The 16381-nt window shown below is 36.1% G+C and overlaps 1 protein-coding gene across 4 annotated transcripts in view; it reads right to left on the reverse strand.

The window, feature by feature from the left end:
- The window catches only part of SLC39A10 (solute carrier family 39 member 10), a 104876-nt gene that overhangs the window by 48024 nt on the left and 40471 nt on the right, over nucleotides 1-16381 (reverse strand). The window contains exon 2 of one of the 4 annotated variants that reach the window (XM_089915966.1): nucleotides 5060-5237. The exons of the other annotated variants lie outside the window; for them this stretch is intronic. The gene's annotated coding sequence lies outside the window, so the exon portion shown is untranslated. The remainder of the gene's footprint in view (nucleotides 1-5059; nucleotides 5238-16381) is intronic. 4 annotated transcript variants of the gene reach the window in all.

The following is a 16381-nucleotide window of genomic DNA, read 5'->3' on the forward strand; positions in this document are numbered from 1 at the left end:
ATTGTATATACTTTTTGTAAGTTTGATACCTAACCGCCATCAGTGATTAATCAACATGTGTTGGAGGAACAGCAGAAGCAGTATCATGGTTACCTGGGAACTTGTTAGAAATGTAAATTCTTGCACCCCACCCAGACCTACTAAATCAGGAACTCTGGGGTTAGGGCTCAGCAGTGTGTCATTCAATCTTCCTAGTGAGTCTGATGCTACCTAAAGTTTGAGAGCCACTACCTATACAAATAAATTATATAAACACTCCCATTTATTTCAAATGATACTTAATTACATCGAATATTATGATTACCTGAATTAGGTTTAGTTATCACACGTGGTTTAAGAATTTTAGAAAATAATTAGTCTATAAAATATGTTTAATCCCAAAGCTACATTAAGTTTGAGATTTTGTTTTTAATCCAAACGCTTCAGTTTCTTATATAATAGTCTCATAGATAAAGTCACCATTTAAAACATACAGTTTTACCTATACACTAATGAAGATGAAAGGGAACAGATTAAGACAATCACTATTAAGCAGAAAGAGGACATTACACTCCCTACAATTACCTTGGTTTTCCACTTGGAGATGCTAGTGAAAGACGATACTCTGAATGAATGCTGCTGTGTTCATTTGATATGTAAATGTCTTGTAGTTTCTTCAGTGAACATTATCTCACTGTCAAATGAATAGGTGCCAGTGGTAAAAATAAAACATACATATAGGGCTTCCCTGGTGGCGCAGTGGTTGAGAGTCCGCCTGTCGATTCAGGGTACACGGGTTCATGCCCCGGTCCGGGAGGATCCCATATGCCGCTGAGCGGCTGGGCCTGTGAGCCATGGCCGCTGCGCCTGCGCGTCCGGAGCCTGTGCTCCGCAACGGGAGAGGCCACAGCAGTGAGAGGCCTGCGTACCGCAAAAAAAAAAAAAACAAAAAAAAACCATACATATGTATTGATCAGGCAACATCAAATGAATGACTCCATGAAACACAAAAACTGTGGGTGGTCTACATGAGTTTTAAATTGTCATTTGTGTCTACTTTTTGAGTGTATAGTACTCAATTTGTTTACTGCAAAGATTCTAATATCTTAAGTCACCTAATCATTTACATTCAAGAGAGCACGATAGGAATGCAAAATACATGAGTGACATCATAAAGGTAATATTAAATCTCTGTTAAGTATTTTGTTTGCTTGTTTGTTTTTTTGGGGGCGGGGGTTGTTTTTTTTTCTTTTTGGCAGTACACGGGCCTCTCACTGTCGTGGCCTCTCCTGTTGCGGAGCACAGGCTCCGGACGCGCAGGCTCAGCAGCCATGGCTCACGGGCCTAACCGCTCTGCGGCTTGTGGGATCTTCCCGGACCGGGGCACAAACCCGTGTCCCCTGCATCGGCAGGCGGACTCTCAACTACTGCGCCACCAGGGAAGCCCTCTGTTAAGTACTTTTTAAAGTAAATCATACATAAACTTTGCAACTTTAGTTTAGAACAGCTATATAGCAGGTGTGTGCCAAAGAATCACTTGAATGAGGTATGCATTTGTCAGCATAGACTAAGTAGCTATTGTAAAGAGACTTCTCTCAAAGGGCGGTGGCTTAAGAAACAAGCAAGTTTATTTCCCTCTTAAAAACAGTCCAACACTTTAAGTATACCCTGCCACTCCCTTCTGGCCTGCCCGCAGCATGGATCTCATTCAGATTCGATGCAGAAGTCAAAAGCTTTTCAGACAAGCAAAAGCTAAGAGAATTCAGCACCACCAAACCAGCTTTACAACAAATGATGAAGAAACTTCTCTAGGTGGAAAACACAAGAGAAGAAAAAGACCCACAAAAACAATTAAGAAAACGGTAATAGGAACATACATATCAATAATAACCTTGAGTGTAAATGGATTAAATGCCCCAACCAAAAGACACAGAACGGCTGAATGGATACAAAAACAAGACCCATATATATATGCTGTCTACAAGAGACCCACTTCAGACCTAGGGACACATACAGACTGAAACTGAAGGGATGGAAAAAGATATTCCATGCACATGGAAATCAAAAGAAAGCTGTAGTAGCACTAGTCATATCAGATAAAATAGCCTTTAAAATAAAGACTGTTACAAGAGATAAGGAGGGACACTACATAATGATCAAAGGATCAATCCAAGAAGAAAATATAACAATTATAAATGTTTATGCACCCAACATAGGAGCACCTCAATACATAAGGCAAATGCTAACAACCACGAAGGAGAAATTGACAGTAACACAAATATAGTAAGGGACTTTAGCAACGCACTTACATCAACAGACAGATCATCCAAACAGAAAATAAATAAGGAAACACAAACTTTAAATGACCAGATAGATCTAATTGATATTTATAGAACATTCCACCCAAAAGTGACAGAATACATTTTCTTCTCAAGTGCACATGGAACATTCTCCAGGATAGATCACATCTTGGGTCACAAATCAAGCCTTGGAAAATTTAAGAAAATTGAAATCGTAACAAGCATCTTTTCTGACCACAAAGCTATGAGACTAGAAATCAATTACAGGAAAAAAACAGTAAAGAAAACCAAATACATGGAGGTCAAACAGTGTGTCACTAAATAACCAAGAGATCACTGAAGAAATCAAAGAAATTAAAAAATACATAGAAACAAATGACAATCAAAACACCACAACCAAAAACCTATGGCACACAGCAAAACCAGTTCTAAGAGGGAAGTTTATAGCAATTCATTCTCACCTCAAAAAACAAGAAAAATCTCAAACAATCTAACACTACACTTAAAACAGGTAGGAAAAGAAGAACAAAGAAAACTCAAAGTGAGTAGAAGGAAAGAAATCATAAAGATCAGAGCAGAAATAAATGAAATAGAAATGAAGAAAACAATAGCAAAGATCAATAAAACTAAAAGCTGGTTCTTTGAGAAGATAAAATTGATAAAACCTTAGCCAGACTCATCAAGAAAAAAAGGGACAGGACAGAAATCAACAAGATTAGAAATGAAAAAGGAGAAATCACAATTGACACTGCAGAAATACAAAAGATTATAAGAGACTACTACAAACAATTATATGCCAATAAAATGGACAGCCACGAAAAAATGGACAAATTCTTGGAAAGGTACAATTTTCCAAGACTGAACCAGGATGAATTAGAAAATATCAACAGACCTATCACAAGTAATGAAATTGAAACCATAATTAAAAATCTTCCAGCAAACAAAAGTCCAGGACCAGATGGCTTCACAGGCGAATTCTATCAAACATTTAGAGAAGAGCTAACACCTATCGTTCTCAAACTCTTCCAAAAAATTGCAGAGGGAGAAACACTCCCAGACTCATTCTATGAAGCCACCATCACCCTGATACCAAAACCAGAAAAAGATATCACAAAAAAAAGAATATTATAGACTAATATCACTAATGAACATAGATGCAAAACTCCTGAACAAAATACTAGCAAACAGAATCCAACAGCACATTAAAGGATCATACACTATGATCAAGTGGTGTTTATCCCAGGAATGCAAGGATTCTTCAAATATACCCAAATCAATCAATGTAATAATCCATATTAACAAACTGAAGGAGAAAAACCATATGATCATCTCAATAGATGCAGAAAAAGCTTTCGACAAAATTCAACACCCACTTATGATAAAAACTCTCCAAAAAGTGGGCACAGAGGGAACCTACCTTAACATAATAAAGGCCATATATGACAAATCCACAGCAAGCATCATACTCAATGGTGAAAAGCTGAAAGCATTTCCACTAATATCAGGAACAAGACAAGGATGTCTACTCTCGCCACTCTTATTCAACATACTTTTGGAAGTCCTAGCCACAGGAATCAGAGAAAAAAAAGAAACAAAAGGAATACAAATTGGAAGAGAAAAAGTAAAACTGTCACTGTTTGCCAATGACATGATACTATACACAGAAAATCCTAAAGATGCCACCAGAAAACTACTAGAACTAATCAATACATTTGGTAAGGTTGCAGGATCCAAAATTAATGCAAAGATATCTGGCATTCCTATACACTAACAATGAAAAATCAGAAAGAGAAATTAAGGAAACATTCCCATTTACCACTGCAACAAAAAGAATAAAATACCTAGGAATAAACCTGCCTAAGGAGGCGAAAGACCTGTACTCAGAAAACTATAAAACATTCATGAAAGAAATCAAAGATGACAAAAACAGATGGAGAAATATACCAGGTTCTTGGATTGGAAAAAGCATTATGAAAATGACTATACTACCCGAAGCAATCTACAGATTCAATCCAATCCCTATCAAACTACCAATGGTATTCTTCACAGAATTAGAACAAAAAATTTTACAATTCATATAGAAACACAATAGACCCCGAATAGCCAAAGCAATCTTGAGAAAGAAAAATGGAGGAATCAGGCTACCCAACTTCAAACTATACCATAAAGCTACAGTAATCAAGACAGTATGGTACTGGCACAAAAACAGAATTATAGATCAATGGTACAGGATAGAATGCCCAGAGATATACCCACACACATATGGGCACCTAATTTACGACAAAGGCGGCAAAAACATACAATGGAGAAAAGACAGCCTCTTCAATAAGTGGTGCTGGGAAAACTGGACAGCTACATGTAAAAGAAAGAAATTAGAGGGACAGCTTCAAGGTGGCAGAGGAGTAAGATGTGGAGATCACCTTTCTCCCCACAAATACCTCAAAAATACATCTACATGTGGCACAGCTCCTACACAACACCTATGGAACCTGGCAGAAGACCTCAGACTTCCCAAAAGGCAAGAAATTCCCCACGTACCTGGGTAGTGCAAAAGGAAAAAGTAAAAACAGAGACGAAAGAATAGGGACAGGACCTGCACCTCTGGGAGGGAGCTGTGGAGGAGGAAAAGCTTCCACACGCTAAGGAGGCCCTTCACTGGCGGAGATGGTGGGTGTGTTGGGGGGAAGCTTTGGAGTCACGGAGGACAGCGCAGCAATAGGGGTGCAGATGGCAAAGCAGACAGATTCCCACACAGAGGATCGGTGCTGACCAGCACTCACCAGCCTGAGAGGCTTCTCTGCTCACCCGCCAGGGCAGCTGGTGGCTGGGAGCTGAGGCTTGGGCTTCAGAGGTCAGATCTCAGGAAGAGGACTGAGGTTGGCTGCATGAACACAGACTGAAGGGGATTGGTGCGCCACAGGTAGCTGGGAGGGAGTCCAGGAAAATGTCTGGAACTGCCTAAGAGGCAAGAGAACGTTGTTTCAGGGTGCACGAGGAGAGGGTATTCAGAGCACCACCTAAACAAGCTCCAGAGACGGGCTCGAGCCGTGGCTATCAGCGCAGAGAAACAGGCATGAGACACTAAGGCTGCTACTGCGGCCACCAAGAAGCCTGTGTGCAAGCACAGGTCACTATCCACACCTCCCCTCCAGGAAGCCTGTGAAGCCTGCCACTCCTAGGGTCCCATGATCCAGGGACAACTTCCCCAGGAGAACACATGTCATGCTTCAGGCTGTTACAACGTCACGCCGGCCTCTGCCACCACAGGCTTGCCCCAAATTCTGTACCCTTCCCTCCCCCTGGCCTCAGTGAGCCAGAGTCCCCTAATCAGCTGCTCCTTTAACCCCGTCCTGTCTGGGCCTGGAATAGGTGCCCTCAGGCAACGTACACGCAGAGGCAAGGCCAAATCCAAAGCTGAAGCCCAGGAGCTGTGTGAACAAAGAAGAGAAAGGGAAATCTCTCCATGGAGCCTCAGGAGCAAAGGATTAGATCTCCACAATCAAACTGAGGATTAGATCTCCACAATCAAACTGATGGACCCTGCAACTGTGGAATACCTGAAGAGACAACGAATCATCCCAAAATTGAGGCGGTGGACTTTGGGAGCAACTGTAGACTTGGGGTTTGCTTTCTGCATCTAATTTATTTCTGGTGTTACGTTTATCTTAGGTTAGTATTTAGAGCCTATTATCATTGGTAGATTTCTTTATTGATTTGGATGCTCTCTTCCTTTTATTTATTTATTTTTTTCCTTTTTCTCCTTTTGTGTGCATGTGTATGTTTCTTTGTGTAATTTTCTCTGTAGATATTTGCTTTTACCATTTGTCCTAGGGTTCTGTCTGTCCTATTTTTTTTTTTTTTAGTATACTTTTTGGAGCTTGTTATCATTGGCGAATTTGTTTTTTGATTTGGTTGCTCTCTCTTTCCTTCCTCTTTTTTTTTTTTTTACTACTTTTTAATTTTAAAATATACAAAAGAAACCCTACAAAATCAAACCCAAAACAATTAAGAAAATGGTAATAGGAACACACATATCAATAACTACCTTAAATGTAAATGGATTAAATGCTCCAACCAAAAGACACAGACTGGCTGAATGGATACAAAAACAAGACCCATATATGTGCTGTCTACAAGAGACCCACTTCAGACCTAGGGATACATACAGACTGAAAGTGAGGGGATGGAAAAAGATATTCCATGCAAATGGAAATCAAAAGAAAGCTGGAGTAGCAATTCTCATATCAGACAAAACAGACTTTAAAAAAAAGACTATTCCAAGAGACAAAGCACACTACATAATGATCAAGGGAACAATCCAAGAATAAGATATAACAACTGTAAATATTTATGCACCCAACAAAGGAGCACCTCAACACTTAAGGCAAATGCTAACAGCCATAAAAGGGGAAATCGACAGTAACACAATCATAGTAGGGGACTTGAACACCCCACTTTCACCAATGGACAGATCGTCCAAAATGAAAATAAATAAGGAAACACAAGCTTTAAATGATAAATTAAACAAGATGGACTTAATTGATATTTATAGGACATTCCATCCAAAAACAACAGAATACACTTCCTTCTCAAGTGCTCATGGAACATCCTCCAGGATAGATCATATCTTGGGCCACAAATCAAGCCTTGGTAAATTTCAGAAAATTGAGATCGTATCAAGTATCTTTTCTGACCACAACACTATGAGACTAGATATCAATTACAGGAAAAAACCTGTAAAAAGTACAGACACATGGAGGCTAAACAATACACTACTTAATAACCAAGAGCTCACTGAAGAAATCATAGAGGAAATCAAAAAATACCTAGAAACAAATGACAATGAAAACACGACGACCCAAAACCTATGGGATGCAGCAAAAGCAGTTCTAAGAGGGAAGTTTATAGCAATATAATCCTACCTAAAGAAACAATCAACATCTCAAATAAACAACCTAAACTTACACCTAAAGCAATTAAAGAAAGAAGAACAAAAAGCCCCCAAAGTTAGCAGAAGGAAAGAAATCATAAAGATCAGATCAGAAATAAATGAAAAAGAAATGAACAATAGCTAAGATCAATAAAATTAAAAGCTGGTTCTTTAAGAGGATAAACAAAATTGATAAACCACTAGCCAGAATCATTAAGAAAAAAAGGGAGAATACTGAAATCAATAGAATTAGAAATGAAAAAGGAGAAGTAACAACTGACACTGCAGAAAAACAAAGGATCATGAGAGATTACTAAAAGCAACTATATCCCAATAAAATGGACAACCTGGAAGAAATGGACAAATTCTTAGAAAAGCACAACCTCCCAAGACTGAACCATGAAGAAATAGAAAATATAAACAGACCAGTCACAAGCACTAAAATTGAAACTGTGAATGAAACTTAAAAGCTTTTGCCAAGCAAAGGAAACTACAAACAAGAGAAAAAGACAACCCTCAGAATGGAAGAAAATATTTGCAAACGAATCAACAGACAAAGGATTAATCTCCAAAATATATAAACAGCTCATGCAGCTCAATATCAAAAAAACAAACAACCCAATCAATAAATGGGCAGAAGACCTAAATAGACATCTCTCCAAAGAAGACATACAGATGGCCAAGAAGCACATGAAAAGCTGCTCAACATCACTAATTATTAGAGAAATGCAAATCAAAACTACAATGAGGTATCACCTCACAATAGTTAGAATGGGCATCATCAGAAAATCTACAAACAAGAAATGCTGGAGAGGGTATGGAGAAAAGGGAACCCTCTTGCACTGCTGTTGGGAATGTAAATTGATACAGCCACTATGGAGAACAGTATGGAGGTTCCTTAAAAAACTAAAAATAGAATTACCATATGACCCAGCTATCCCACTACTGGGCATATACCCAGAGAAAACCATAATTCAAAAAGACACATGCACCCCAATGTTCACTGAAGCACTACTTACAATAGCCAGGTCATGGAAGCAACCTAAATGCCCATTGACAGATGAATGGATAAAGCAGATGCGGTACATATATACAATGGAATATTACTCAGCCATAAAAAGGAATGAAATTGGGTCATTTGCAGAGATGTGGGTGGATCTAGAGACTGTCATACAGAGTGAAATAAGTCAGAAAAACAAATATACATTAATGCATATATGTGGAACCTAGAAAAATGGTACAGATGAACTGGTTTGCAGGGCAGAAATAGAGACACAGATGTAGAGAACAAAGGTATGGACACCAAGGGGGGAAAGTGGCGGGGGGGGATGGTGGTGGCGGTGGGATGAATTGGGAGATTGGGATTGACATGTATACACTGATATGTATAAAATGGATAACTAATAAGAACCTGCTGTATAAAAAAATAAATAAAATTCAAAAAAAATTATCTGAAGTCTCTGCTTTTCAAGCTTTCATTACAAGGAGTCTGGAACCATAATGTAGAAAGCCATGTATGATATTCCTATGCCTGTTGTGCTGCTTGTGAATACAAAGAGCATCTGAGATTAGTAAATGCATGAGGTGGGATACCTTTATCAGTCACAAAATATTGTGAGGCCTTTTGAAGCTACTAAAATGTTTACAATTTTAGTTACCCTTTCAATAAATAAGCTTCAACTTCTTTCCACTACAAATGCATGTAAACCTGCACAACATATAATCACAAAGAGGACTTAAAAGACAGAGCACTAACCTTAGGACCTGAATTAGACACACATGCCTTCTCCCTTCAACTTCCAGAGCTGTATTCTCTTTCAACTCATCACCCCTCAGTTACCTTCATTCTAAGAATCGTTACTGCCACTGCCTTAAATCTTTATTACTCCATTCATCTTCACTCTTACTTTATTTTCCTTTTTCAGCATCTTGTCACTGTTACATGACCCTGATTTTGTACCAGCTTGCCATTCATAAGCACTGCCAGCTAAAATGATCTCTCCTTTCCATAAGGTTAGGAGAAAAAAAAAAAAATCACAGAATATCCAGGGCAATAATTTTTTTTTTTTTTTTTTGCCACACAGCACAGCTTGTGGGATCTTAGCTCCCTGACCATGGATGGAACCTGCGCCCCTTGCATTGGAAGCTTGGGGTCTTAACCACTGGACTACCAGGGAAGTCCCCAGGGCAATATTTTCATAACATTAACATTTTTTTGATGCTGCTGACAACACAGACTACTTCTTCCTCACGAGGGAAGCTTTCTGCTGTTTAATTTTAGCTGTCCTTACAGTTATTTGAACAAAGTTAAATGATTCAGTTCTGCCATTTAGCAGAATCTTACAAAAGTATAGTTCAAGTGTCAAAGCTACTTAATTTTTACTAGCAAACAACCAATTCATTATCAAGTATCAATCCATCTTTATTATCAAGTTCAACCTTGTCCAACATAAAGAAAACTACATAAATTATATAAACATAGTCTTCTGAAGGCACATTCTCTTTCTTAATAGAATCACACTCAGATACACAGACTGCAGTAGATTTTGTAATATACAGATACATTGAAAAAGAAAAAAATTATTAATGCCTGGGGGGGGAAGTTGTGCAGGAAAAGTAACAGTTTATTACAATGACTCAATTGTAAATAACATTCACAGTCATAAAAATATAACACTAAATACTGTTCTAAACCAAAATTATTCAATACAATTGTACTGAAAAACTGGGGTATAGGAAATGAGTACATGGAGAGGTGGAAAGAGTGCTAAATCCGAAGCAGACAATGACTAAAACTGAAAATCAGCAAGTTATGAACATGTTGGAGACATAGCAGTGAAAAGCAAAATAATTAGAGAAACTAAAGGAGTTCCTTATCTCTCTAGACAGAATGTAAAAGAAGCCAGGCAGGAGACTGATTTTTCTTTTCCCTAAAAACTTCACAGAACTATTTAATTCTTTAAACTGTATTCATGCATAACTTTGAAAAAACTAAATATAAAAGTCAGCAATTATAAATCTTAAAAAAAGTTTCTGTTGAACAAAATCACATTATGTCACATGTGGAAGAAAATGAATTACAGTTTCAAGATTTTCACAAGCATTTGTTTACAGGGTTTTAATCACAATATGTAATCATTTTAATTTCAATTTGTGCTATTATTTTTAGTTACTGGCTTGGATAAGTCCAAGATGTGGGGAAATACCACAAAAGTTTGAATACTTTTCAGGTCTTGTTACATACTTCCAAATAGAGCAATTAAGTTTGGTTATACTACCACCAGTAGTACGGTCATAGTATTCTCATTAGTAGTTGGTATTATTAATTTTGGAACAGGTAAAATTACCTTATTCTTATATTCAAATTATTCCTGGTGTCTCAATATTTTTATAAACATGCATGAGCTTTTACATAACATGGCTTGGTCATATTTTCCACAGAAAACATCTTCAATTCTGTCTAATGCCTTTTTACTTTGATTACAATGTTTTCCCTTTCACGTATAGACATTTTCACGTACATGCACTGAAACCCATGAACATCTTTTGCAATTTCTTTGACTCTAAATGTAATGTTTTTTCTCCCTATATTTAATATATATTTTCTTCTTTGAAAAAAAAGCAATAATTAAAATTAACATGACCCCTAACATCCATTTCTTTTTTAGGGAAAATAAAACATCCACTGAACTAACAAACAATAGTCTTATATCTCTTAACTAAGAAAGTTTACGTTTTAGCCTCAGTAAAACTTTCAAGTACTTGTGTTTAGGCAGAAATCTTCAGGGGAAAAGCTTTAACATTTTTTATAAATCATAAATTACATTATGTATTATATAATACTGTATTTACAGTGAACTTAAACAACACTTTCTTAAAATTTTCAGTGATTTGATTTGTAGCTACTTGGTTTCCTTCTTCAGTTTTTAAAAATTGATTATTTTCTTGAAAATAAACTTTTTATTTACACTGGTTATATATATCAAATTATTCACTTTATTTTAAAAACTAGAGTATGCCAATTTAAAACAAAAATCTTAAAATATGTTTTAAACATTAACAAGTTACAAAGTCAGCTGAAATTCTACATTAAAAAAGGTCCATGGGAAAAGAAAACATGATCTGTTGCTTTATGATATATATTATATACAATACATAATATCTAATTGTTCTCTGTAAGTATATACAATAATGTAAAAGTTAAATATTACATTATAATTACATAAAATATTTTTCTGATATAGTTTTACTGATCTCATTGATTTACAATGTAATAATAAATCATATTTTATTCTACATATCTTGATAAGGTACATAAATCAATCTTTCCATAGCCCCCTTCATCAAGAGGCTATGTTCTTCTACAACACAGCACAAAGTATACTTCTTCACATGTAAACAGCATAAAGTAATGATTCATCTTCAGCAAAGGTACACTAAGAAGAATTACACCAAAACACTTGTTCACAGGCCTGTAAACATGCAATCATGAATTGCTTTATGAGGGGAGTGGGAGGAGAGGAAAAAGGAGGAAAGGGGACAGGAGGAAGGGGCAGGGAGAAGGCATAAAAAATATGAACATTTTCTGCTCTGAAGGAGGTACAAGGAAGACACAGTCACCTGTTAAACTAGAGACAGTAAACTGTGACAGTGATAGAGTTAAGTAGTAGCTCAAGGTTGAAGGCCACATTCCAAATCCAAGCATCATAAATAAAGGTGCTATTCCTCCTATAGAGGAAAATGGAAAGGGGGAGAGACAAAAAGCTTCTACACTATTTAGGTGAAGAATACATGAGAACTCACATTATTACCCATTCATTTAGATTTGCATGCTTTTATACTAAAGTATCTTACTCATATAGGTAGTAGGAAAATGTAAGTATTTTAAAAGCAGCAACACATCAAATAATGACAGAATATGAAGAACTGGATCCAGGAGCTGGCTGACTTAAAAGGGTCAGATATTTAATATTTTAGGTTTTGCAGGCAGTAGTCTCTGTGGCACCTACTCAATTCTGCCATTATGGTACAAAGCAGCAATATACAATATATATAAATGTACAAGGAAGCTGTGTTCCATCAATACTTAATTTAGAAAAGCAGACTGATTTGGCCCAAGGCCATAGCTTCCTGACCCCTGACTTAATCTACACATTTTTTAAAACTTACCAATTCAACAGACAACTACGGGGGAAACCACTATTGTAAAACTCAAACATTCACTGAATATATAAAGTGAATTCAGAAAAAAGTTTAGAGGCATGAAGGCACATCTGAAATGATTTTTTATTTACAGACATTAAAGCAACAGGGCAGTGGGATATATGCATTTGTGACCTTGTTACTACAACTGAAAACGATTTAATTTTCTGCTTCTATATGAATGAAAACAAATGCAAAAACTCAAGTGATCACTAACTGACAAGTCTTCGATACTTAGTAGAGCATTAAAAATAACTCTTTCACACAGTACTTCACAGTAACTCTAATAACAATACTTCTGGGTCCTATGAAAGAACATAATCTTATATTAATAAGATAAAGATATTTCCAACAACATTCTGATTCACTTTTCTAATCCCCAAAAACCTCTTTTCTGAATGGGATGGATGGTCCCCCAAAACAGTGTACACATTAAGGGTAAACACCGTTGTTAGAAATGTTAATGCAAGAACAATTACCTGATACCTCCTCTTTCAGCAGTAAAATATACAATATAATGGGTAAATATAAACTATAAAATTACAAAATCATATACCACTAACTCCTAATGAAAATAATTGAAACACTACTTGAAAAAGATTTTAGATTTTATCCCTATACTTACAAACCTGTAACCACCACGCCATTCTAATAACATCTTTTAACATTAAAAGTCTATTAAATATCCAATTCTTATATCTGGCAACAACAAAAAAAGAAAACCTTATGTTCTGATAATAGAATCTGACACTATTTTTTTATGATGTGCTATGACAACAAACTATTGTGTTCTGAACATTGAAAGTGTGGCCTCTTAAGCAGTTGGAAATAATTTCAATAATGCTATTGTTATTTAAAGCTTTACAATTTCAGTTGAAAATTGCCTTCATAACTACTGAACACACTTTTGAATATTCTGATTGTAGTAAATATTTGTCAAGAATATATTTGCTTATTTTGGAAAAACCTAAAAGTCATTGTGTGGTCTAGTCACAAAACTTATTGGAAAATAATGAAAAAAAAAGAAAATAATGAAAATGAAAAAAGTAGTTTGGAATATTGATAACTGATATAATTTGAAATCTTGAGTTTACATAAATGACTATGGGAAATCTTGTGGTTATTACAGGTCCTTGAGGCTCTATTTTTCAAAAATCATTCTATAAAAGTCAAAGTTCCAAAACACTTGAACTTAAAAAAAAAAAGCTCACCACGTGATCTTAACATTATTTTCAGTACAGTGGAGACAACACAGTTATATGGGACTAAATTAAGCCAGAAGCAGCCCAGACTGAAGTAATTGCTGCTATTCATATGCAAAGCTAACTTCAAAGATACACATTTAATATATAGCCCTCTTCCTGTTTGAAAACACCCCCAACATAACTTGCAAGGAAACTTGGCCTTATATTGTTCTACCTCCACCCAAACTCACCCCCATTCAGAAAACTAGGGTTAAAAGCAATCAAAGTTAACCAGTTCAAAATGACTCTTATTAGTAACACTAACCAGCTGGAGGAAATCTCAAGGTAGACTAGATAAATAGCACTAAGGAATCTAATTATAACTTAAATAGTCTTGTTTTAGGAAAAGGTGAAGATGAAGAAGGTAAGTGCATGAAAACCTCAAGGGGAATCAAACACTAGGGGGCAGCATCAAACTGTTGGGACAAATAGCACTCTTCTAACTTGTAAACTTGAAGCTAAAGTTAGTATATTTTTAATGAGAATTACACTTATAATGAAAAATGACTTAATAGGGTTATAAAACCTGTTATAAAGGAAAAAAACTAGCTTTCTGTTTTGATTACCTGCACTTCTTTTCCGTCTCCTACTGTGTGCTTTCTTTTGCATCTTATGAATACGTTTAAAATGCACTCATGATAAAGTCCTTTTGATATAAAATTTTTAAAAAATAAGCATTTCCATTCTTGAGGTAGCCACTACACAGACAAGGGCTGACATATCAAAATCCAAAGTATTAATATTTCCTTGGGTTAATACTGAATTTAAATTTTGTATCACTCATTTAACATTTTTAACTCGATTAAAGAGCTCGACAACCAAGCTTTGCACATTCACTGAATAAGGTGTCACGAGCATTATGTCACAAAAAGCTGTGGAGTGTGTGTCCCTCAAGGAATTTAGTCTGGCAGGGAAAACAAGATATATGCATGTAATTATAAGTTAGAAAATGCAAAAGCAGAAAAAATTCTATGAATTATTACATATGAATAACAACAATAAGATAATTGTATCCCTGCAATGGCCCAGTAGAGACCATTAAACCTCATTCTGGAATCAAGACAGAAAGTAGTCCTTCAACTGCTAATGAAGAACTGAAACGTCTATGCAGAAAGAAGGTAAAATGAATTATCTGTAGCCCCTTAGCTCATTAAGTCATTTCAAGGTCACAGTAAACCCATGAGGTAGGTTTTTCTAGTACTTCAAGTTCACAGATAAAAGATTAAGATAAAGAAACTTGCTCAAGGTAACCAAACTAGTTAATAATGGGTCAGTTTTGAACCTTAAGTCTCACTCCAAAGCTGTACATTCTTTCCAATAACGGCCAAAACTAGGGGTAGAGGAAGTGGGGGAGAGGTGGGGAATAGAATAGTAACAACGTAAATTCGCTTTAATTAAAAGCAAATGATTCCTGTTGTTGAATAATTTCCCTTGTTATAATACCTATACCCTGTATTCTCCATAAATCTGTTTAAAAACAAACAAAAACACCCCCTAGACTAGTACCTGCATACCAGACTTGAGGCCTCCTACTTCAAATCAAGGGCTCAAAAAAGGGGAAGAACTGTGTTGGCTTTTAAGCTATCTGTTAGAATACAAATTAACATGAAGAATAAGGTTATCATGCAATATATTATCGATGTCACCTCATAGTTAACCACTTCTTTTAAAGTAGCACAAAGTCATTCTTACACAGGGGTTCTTAACCAGGGGGCTGTGTAAAGAATTCAGGTTTGTGAATTTGGATACGGAAGACAGACATATCTAATTGTAATTGATCTCTGAAATTTAGTTATCCCTTCAGTTATAAATGTAGGCAAAAAGCACAGTAATATGCAGCACCTGACACTATTAATATAAATCATTCAAATTAAATCCTATAAAGATCATTTACAGTCCTCACTAGTTTGAAATTAGTCATCAGACCTGCCACTACTCTTGATATTTAATGCTTTACTAAAGCATGAATTACTTCATCATAAATATTTAACATTTGGGTAATTATATTTCAATACAACTGGTTTCTCTTGTAATCCTACGTTTTCCATACATTTAAACTCATCATTCAGAGTTTCATCAAACAAAAAAAGTTTCAAAGTCCCTCCAGTACATTATTATTTTCTTTTCTTCAAATCACTCATCGTTGATACTACCTATTTCTCTCTCCTATGGGAGTACTCAGCACATGGAGGGATGTAAGTTGTCTGGTGTGGACCCCAAAGTCTAGAGCAAGAGACTGCCTCAAGGTACTTAAAATTTGTAGAATTGTAAGTCCTAACAAAAAACAGTACACAAGTCTTGACTTAAGGCTTTCAACTGCATTACTACAATCAACTACATTCTAAATCTCCAGCTTTTCCCATATATTACTTGCTTGTTCTTAATTATGTAGAATTTAGATACCCATCAAAAAAAAAAAAAACCCCACACAAATGAAATGCAAACTTGTCACATGCTTGTTTTGCTCCAAGAATGACTCAGTTCCAAGGTAAAACTAGAGAACTGAACAGCGTAAAAGACGTTAAATTAAAGTTAAAAATAAACACACACACAGTATAACCTACCATCTTCTTTTTAAATTATGTGCTTTAATGTCACTCTTTATTACTTAAAACAGGGACTTGAGTGAAGGACCCTTCCAACTGAGGGCTGCGGATCCTGCTTCTTCCTCCTGCCCAGCTCATAAAGACAGCCCATGTGGACAGACTCCCACGTGAACAGTTCTT

Source organism: Delphinapterus leucas, chromosome 8 (assembly GCF_059928025.1).
Source record: "Delphinapterus leucas isolate spDelLeu-1000000601 "Yukka" chromosome 8, BTC_Dleu_Yukka2, whole genome shotgun sequence".
Lineage (NCBI taxonomy): Eukaryota > Metazoa > Chordata > Mammalia > Artiodactyla > Monodontidae > Delphinapterus > Delphinapterus leucas.